The sequence below is a fragment of the Schistocerca serialis genome, chromosome 9 (genome assembly GCF_023864345.2).
Source record: "Schistocerca serialis cubense isolate TAMUIC-IGC-003099 chromosome 9, iqSchSeri2.2, whole genome shotgun sequence".
In the NCBI taxonomy this organism is placed as follows: Eukaryota; Metazoa; Arthropoda; class Insecta; order Orthoptera; family Acrididae; genus Schistocerca; species Schistocerca serialis.
In genome coordinates, this window is record NC_064646.1 from 292,600,159 (window position 1) to 292,609,145 (window position 8,987).

Consider the following 8,987-nt stretch of genomic DNA (forward strand, 5'->3'; position numbering starts at 1 on the left):
TCTTATTTATCGAGTAACATGAACTCTCGTATTCACAATTAAGTTACAAATTATCCTCCTATATGAATAATACGCAACGGAAACGCACATCTGACTATCAGTAATTTACAGAACTCTGACTGTTCACTCTGCACTGGCAGTACCACATTTTCTTTTTTTTTTTTATTTAACGGCTTTTATCAACACGTGGCCATCGCACTGAATATGAGTGGCGCACACATTATAAATTCTGGATATCATGACAACATACAATTCGAAGGAAAAGGCTATCAACCTTTTTCTTTTCACTATCTTATTTATTCCGATAAATTCTATAACCTAAACACACAAATTCTATAACCTACAACAATAACACATGTGAAATTCCGCCCAGTGGGCATGGCTTTACATTGGTGATTCTCTATCTTATGGTCTCGTAATTATTTAACGCTACCGTGCACTTTCTGGGTAGGATGGTGGATCTTTTGCTATATCTCACACTTCGACTCTCACAACCATCATCACGAAACTTTCCTCCAGACCGAGCGGTACAAAAGGAACACGCATAACCCACTACCTCTGAAACTACCTTGCTACTCTCCCACGCAAACCACACATACTTAAATTACATGACATATACCACACTACAACATGAAATACAACACAGGGAATAGTCACAACATTATCACTTTCAGCTTTCCCACTTCAATTAATATTTATCCCAGTTTCACACGACATTGCCCCACTTCGTAATTCTACTTTCCTACTATGAACTCTGGAGATATATGCACGTCTTCCTGTGCAATGCAAGCCAAGTGACGTTGCTGGATAGACGGCTGACTCACCTTGTTTCTCTCTCAGAGTATTATAGTTTGAATCAAGCGTCACACGGAAACATATCTCACAAAGTAATATTAAAAACATATTCATCACACACACGAGTCCTCAACTGATACCATGGATGAGTACTTCTCTTTATCCTTTGTCTCATACACAGATTGAGACTCACACAGTACTCACCACGTGGAAGTACTCGCCTCTAATTTCAAGTCCTGCACACGCTATTTCTTAAATATTTCAACTTATAGTACACACACTAGTAATTCAGCTTAACTTAAGCACACGGAAGTGTTTCAACTTATTGCTACACGTGGTATCATTGTGACCGTTTGTCACTTCCGAAGATTACTACGATCCCATTAATATTACCTCCCTGACATTTAATTCTCCCCACAAAAGTTCCTGAAATAGAGAAATTATTATTTCAAACTACTCTTAAATATTCCACATGCATACCATGTCTCCACTCTTTTGTCTTTACGGAGCACACCTAAGACAGGTCTTAACAGCACAAGATCCAGCGGCAGAGTGCTGAAACATGGCCGAAGTGGGGGAGCACCTTGCTACCGTATTGGTCAGCCATATTTCAGGCGCTCAAAGCTCAGGTAAATTTCATCTCTTTGGTCCCACCAAAGGTGGCCAAAGGATCGTCTCAAAGATGATCATATATTCACATTCACTATCTGCGGTTAGCAGACGACCATACATTCATTCATTTCACAGATCTCACCGAACTGGATGTAGGGATTTATTTTGTGGGAGTGCACATGTGATCAATTAAATAAACAAATTGTCATTCTTTCCTACACTGGTAACCGGTTTCGCTGTATTAATTGAAATTGAGTTATTTTTACAAAAAATGTGTTGTTCTGACAAGAATAATGAAGTATGTTGTACCTATTTTCAATGTCAGGCGGTACTGTAGCCTTTCAAGCTAACTTAAAAAACGTTCTACAGTACAATTAAATCCCTGTCATATTTTGCGTAGGTTTTATTGCTTGCGTAGCTTCTTTGTTAACTTTAATATACAATATGTCCCTCGAACAAAAAACTGTGCCTTGTGATTGGAAGAAAGCACGTGCCACACGCATCTACAAGAAAGGTAGCGGAAGGGATACGCAAAACTACCGTCCAATCTCATTAAAATCCATCTACTGGTGAATCCTAGAACATTTTGTAAATGATCTATGAATAAATAAATACTAACTACTAACTAACATATTCTGTGCTCCAACATCGTGACAGATCTCGAACATAACGATCTCCAAGCCAACTAGCATTAGTTTCAAAAACACTGTGCACTGTATCGGAATAATACCTACTTCGTGCACCATTTTCCAAAAAGGGGATCTTGGCCGTGGTGACTAAAAATACATCATCCCAGAACAAGTTAAAGAATTTCTTAATTTTAATTCGGAAACAATAACGCAACGATCGCATCTGAGCTGCTATTGCTAATTTCCAAGGAGATACATAAACTACATAGAGTAGCTATCGGTGAGGTAACAGCGCTCCCAGCGGCAGCAAAAAGCAACACCGGCCGCCATTTTTTGAAACGTCTACATGTCAGTATATTTACATTTGGTGTATAGTACTGGCGTTAGAAAATCACTGTTTTCAGGTTGTAATTTGTTTTAAAAGTCTTATTGACCGATCACGAATCATGCCCAGTGTATGTGCAGCGTACAATTGCGCTAATAGAAGTGATAAAACAACTGGAATATCATATTTCAGGTGAGTATCTAAATGCGTGTTGTACTTACCATCTTGTGCATCATTTTCGTGTTTAAGCTGTATACAAAATGTAAATAAGCTACTGTATACACGTCTCTTTATTTTTAGATTTCCTCTGAAAAAGAAAGAGCTGTTAAGTCGGTGGGTAGCCAATATGAGGCAAGATAAGTGGCAGCCAACTCAGTATAGCTACATATGCTCGTTTCACTTTGAAGATAGATACATGTATAGTACAAACGAGAAAAGGCGACTTCTGGCAAACGCAGTACCGACAATATTTACGTTTCCTGACCATCTGCAGAAAACAGCTATAGTATAGATACAACCAAGGAAACGGCTTGTCAGTGAAGAATCAGCTTCCTTATCAAATGAACCAGGTAAAATAGTTTTCCCGTTATTTATTTGCTATATGGGTTATGTGTGAATTTTACTATTAATCAATGTATGTTTAAAGAAAAATAAAGCTTAATGATAATACTTCATTTTTGTACGTGAAAGAGTGAATCAGAATGATCATACAGATTATTCATATTTTTTGCCTAGCTCAAAAAAATTGAAACAGAATTATGAGGCACTACAGAAAAGGACTGAGAAGCTGAGAAAGCAAGCAAGGCAAAGTGTTTCAAGAAAGAAGAAACAAATTGTGACATATAAAACAGTGGTTGTAGGCCTAAATAAGAGACTTCAAGACTGTGCTTCTGAAGTGATAGGATGTGAACAAAAATAGTGATATTCTGAAGCACTTTTTGCAGTGCAAAACAAATGTTCAATTCCTGAATATCCTCAAGAAATAAGACAGTTTGCCCTTACACTCAATTTTTACTCCTCCAAAGCTTATAATTATTTGAGGAAGTTTGTTAAATTACCCCATCCTCAAACACTCCGCAGGTGGGCAACTACAGTAAATGCCAGTCCTGGATTTACAGAAGAAAGCTTAAAATAATTAGCAGATGAGGTTCAATGTAGTTCAGGACCTATTTTAGCTGCACTTATGTTCGGTGAGGTGGCTCTTAAAAAAGACTTAATAAGGGCTGGTAATAAGGTATGGGGTTATGTTGACTTAGGGCAAGGATGTGAGGAAAGTGATGATAGCCAAATAGCAAAAGAGGCACTAGTGTTTATGGTCACTGGGATTAATAGGAGTTGGAAAATTCCTGTTGGCTATTGTTTTCGTAATGGTTTAACAGCAAGTGTGAAACTTAATTTACTGCAGCAGTACCTCTGTAAATTGGAGGAAACTGATGGAAAACATGTTTCATTGTAATAAAATGCATCAAAAATAGTTTTTATACTGCTCCAAATGGTGTATTCAAATTGTTAACAGTGACAGAAAGGGTTCTCAGGGACTGTCAAACCTTAATATGGAAAAAGAACTTCCTTCTGTAGTTGTGTGTGGAATTGTTCAGAATGTTGTGTGACAGGCCGAATCTATTTCTTCGATTTTGACCATCTAATGGTGCCAGCTAAATTTGGAGAAGAGTCACATTACTCTTTTCTAGTCAGGATGCTGCTAAAATAGTATTTCAATTGTAGGTTACACCATTTGTGCAAAAACCAGGCCAATGGAATAAAGAGGGAAATATATTCTGCAAATATATACAAACTCATATTGTTTAAGGGACAATGAAAGGTCCTGCGCTGTCAATTGGTCGTTTTTGGACCTACTGATTTGAAATTGTTTTTGACCTAATCTATATGGCATTGCAGCAAAATGAACTGCAACATTTCGAAATAGACCTTTCAATTAATCGATGTCAGAAGTGAGCTTCATTTCTTTTAGCCTTCATCACTATATGTTTTATAGTAAAGAAATCAGATTGTCAGTGCAGATTGGCTATTTTTTTACGCCATGCGTAGTAAACAATAACAACATTCAGTATTAGCAGACGACGTGTAGGCTGCACCTTACGTTACAAGATATGGCGGCTCAGTTTTCAAGTTGCATCAAAGATGGCGGTGCCATAGCCAGTCTCTGTTGTTTAGGCTGGTATTACACTATCAAATTTCTTTGTCAAAGATTTGATCAAAGATGTGATCAAATATCCCATCAAATATATTTGATAAAGATCTTTGACGTAGCGCTAGAAGGGGTATTACACTGTCATCAAATTTTTTGTCAAAGTTCAAGATGGGTGACAACAACTTGTTATTAACTGCAGCAGTTGAATGTACCGCAATAAGATTGTGTGCACATGCGGAAAAGAAGTGGGGAAAAAAAAGGAACCATACATACAAGGCTGACAGTCTTAAATTCCTGGAATTACAACTTGATAATAAATTCAGTTGGGAGGAGCACACCACAGAACTGCAGAAACGCCTTAACAAATCTGTATTTGCAATTCGAGTGTTAGCAGACATAGGCAATATAAAAACGAAAAAGCTTGCATACTTTGCCTACTTTCATTCCATAATGTCATATGATATAATATTTTGGGGTAAATCTTCAAGTCAAACAAAAGTTTTCAGAGTCCAAAAGCGTGTAATACGTATTATTTGTGGAGTAAATTCACGGACGTCCTGCAGAAACCTCTTCAAATAACTAGGTATACTAACTACTGCCTCTCAGTATATTTACTCCTTAATGAAATTTGTCCTAAATAATATATCTCTTTTTGCAACAGACAGCTCAGTTCATACATACAATACCAGGAACAAAATGATCTGCACAAGGACTTAAAAGCACTTAGTTTAGTTAAAAAAGGGTTCCACTACTCAGGAACACTCATCTTCAATAATTTGCCAGCAAACATAAAAAATTTAGTTACAAATAAAGATCAGTTTAAAAGGAGCCCTAAAGACTTACTAGTGGCCAACTCCTTCTACCCCATTGACGAAATTTTTAATAGAAACAAATGATGTATTGTATTTATTCATACTATTAGTGTTGTTACTTCAGCTTTAAAAAAAATTGACGTGTTCCACATCCACGAGGATCTCCTCAGCACGGATTTATGGAACGAAAAACTAATATAATCTGGGTGAAGCCGTGGGTTTTACGACGACACGATAAAAGCATTCAACAAAACTTGTTACGTGAGCTTACAGTGGAAGACTTCAAGTCGTACATCCATTACTTAAGAATGGATGAGCATACATTTCTGTATGTGATCAGTGAAGTGTATCCTCACATCACAAAGCACAATATTCACTTACGAACTGCTCCATCTTCAGAAGACAGGCTCACTGTAACACTCCGATTCCTTGCTACAGGAGAGGGTTATGTTGGGTTAGGTTAGGTTAGGTTACGTCAGGTCAGGTCTCCGATCTTCTTAATCTATTTTTGTATTCAGGGTGCCTCACATTGTAAAGCGCCTCATCAGCTTCATACATCTCTATTAATTTTGTAGTTGTCGGCACACACAAATTATATTTACCGGCAATGTTTATAAAAACACTACAGACGACAGAACACTGCAGCGATGATAGCGCCCCATGTGGTAACATGTCACATTGCAGTGAACAGAAGACAAGCGATTTCTTTGATCAAATCAACAGCGAGGCCCTAGATTTGATCAAATATTGGGCGACATTTGACAAAGTTCCTATTACACCATCAAATATCTTTGACAAAGATTTTTGACAAAGATATTTGACAAAGAAATTTGATAGTGTAATACCGGCCTTATATAGGTCGTTGCTAAGGCCGGTATTACACTATCAAATTTCTTTGTCAAATATCTTTGTCAAATATCTTTGTCAAAGATATTTGATGGTGTAATAGGAACTTTGTCAAATGTCGCCCAATATTTGATCAAATCTAGGGCCTCGCTGTTGATTTGATCAAAGAAATCGCTTGTCTTCTGTTCACTGCAATGTGACATGTTACCACATGGGGCGCTATCATCGCTGCAGTGTTCTGTCGTCTGTAGTGTTTTTATAAACATTGCCAGTAAATACAATTTGTGTGTGCCGACAACTACAAAATTAATAGAGATGTATGAAGCTGATGAGGCGCTTTACAATGTGAGGCACCCTGAATACAAAAATAGATTAAGAAGATCGGAGACCTGACCTGACGTAACCTAACCTAACCTAACCCAACATAACCCTCTCCTGTAGCAAGGAATCGAAGTGTTACAGTGAGCCTGTCTTCTGAAGATGGAGCAGTTCGTAAGTGAATATTGTGCTTTGTGATGTGAGGATACACTTCATTGTTCACATACAGAAATGTATGCTCATCCATTATTAAGTAATGGATGTACGACTTGACGTCTTCCACTGTAAGCTCACGTGACAAGTTTTGTTGAATGCTTTTATCGTGTCGTCGTAAGACCCACGGCTTCACCCAGATTATATTAGTTTTTCGTTCCATAAATCCGTGCTGAGGAGATCCTCATGGATGTGGAACACGTCAATTTTTTTTAAAGCTGAAGTAACAACACTAATAGTATGAATAAATACAATACATCATTTGTTTCTATTAAAAATTTCGTCAATGGGGTAGAAGGAGTTGGCCACTAGTAAGTCTTTAGGGCTCCTTTTAAACTGATCTTTATTTGTAACTAAATTTTTTATGTTTGCTGGCAAATTATTGAAGATGAGTGTTCCTGAGTAGTGGAACCCTTTTTTAACTAAACTAAGTGCTTTTAAGTCCTTGTGCAGATCATTTTGTTCCTGGTATTGTATGTATGAACTGAGCTGTCTGTTGCAAAAAGAGATATATTATTTAGGACAAATTTCATTAAGGAGTAAATATACTGAGAGGCAGTAGTTAGTATACCCAGTTCTTTGAAGAGGTTTCTGCAGGACGTCCGTGAATTTACTCCACAAATATTACGTATTACACGCTTTTGGACTCTGAAAACTTTTGTTTGACTTGTAGATTTACCCCAAAATATTATATCATATGACATTATGGAATGAAAGTAGGCAAAGTATGCAAGCTTTTTCATTTTTATATTGCCTATGTCTGCTAACACTCGAATTGCAAATACAGATTTGTTAAGGCGTTTCTGCAGTTCTGTGGTGTGCTCCTCCCAACTGAATTTATTATCAAGTTGTAATTCCAGGAATTTAAGACTGTCAACCTTGTATGTATGGTTCCTTTTTTTTCCCCACTTCTTTTCCACATGTGCACACAATCTTATTGCGGTACATTCAACTGCTGCAGTTAATAACAAGTTGTTGTCACCCATCTTGAACTTTGACGAAAAATTTGATGACAGTGTAATACCCCTTCTAGCGCTACGTCAAAGATCTTTATCAAATATATTTGATGGGATATTTGATCACATCTTTGATCAAATCTTTGACAAAGAAATTTGATAGTGTAATACCGGCCTAATTTCCAAGAATGTTTGCCTATCGAAGCCGCACGGTACAAACAATATATATATTGAATGTGCGATCTAAATCGAACACGCGAATGTGATGGCGGGCGTTAAGATAAATTGTTTGTGAGATGCTAGGAAAACAGAACCGATTTATGACGGTAGTGCGTGGTATGTCTGGTATTGTAGACGTTTCTTCGGCCTCACGTGGAAGAATCAAAATCCATACTTCTGCAATGTAGATAATTGTTTGAATTTTTGTCGGAAATGTGACACTCTACCCATACTTTTGCGTGCCATTGGCAGAGTCTACCCAAATTACGGGAAAAGGGAATGCTTTTCATAGCAACACATCAAATGGACTTTCTCATGATGACAACGTCGACGATAAGTGAAGTAAGTCGTTTCCTTTGTAATTATAACTATTTTAGTAACACTCTTTTGTCGTTGCTGTAGTGACCGCTATAAAGATGCTCATTACGCCCGCCACCACAGTCGCGTGATCGATTTAGAATTGTACGTTCGGGTACCTATCGTTTGCACCCTGCGGCTTCGATTGGTAAACATCCTTGAAAATTACCTGCCTATTATCCCACCCATGAATCATGGACCTTGCCGTTGGTGAGGAGGCTTGCGTGCCTCAGTGATACAGATAGCCGTACCGTAGGTGCAACCACAATGGAGGCGTATCTGTTGAGCGGCGTGACAAACGTGTGGCTCCTGAAGAGGGGCAGCAGCCTTTACAGTAGTTGCAGGGGCAATAGTATGGATGATTGACTGATCTGTCCTTGTAAAACTAACCAAAACGGCCCTGCTGAGCTGGTACTGCGAACGGCTGAAAGCAAGGGGAAACTACAGACTTAATTTTTCCCGATGATGATGGCATCCTCTTGGGTAAAATATTCCGGAGGTAAAATAGTCCCCCATTCGGATCTCCGGGCGGGGACTACTCAAGAGGACGTCGTTATCAGGAGAAAGAAAACTGGCGTTCCACGGATCGGAGGGTGGAATGTCAGATCCCTTAATTGGGCAGGTAGGTTAGAAAATTTAAAAAGGGAAATGAGTAGGTTAAAGTTAGATATAGTGGGAATTAAGGAAAGGCAAACCTATGTTTATAACATTTGTAGACTTAGAGAAAGCTTTTGACAATGTTGACTCGAATAC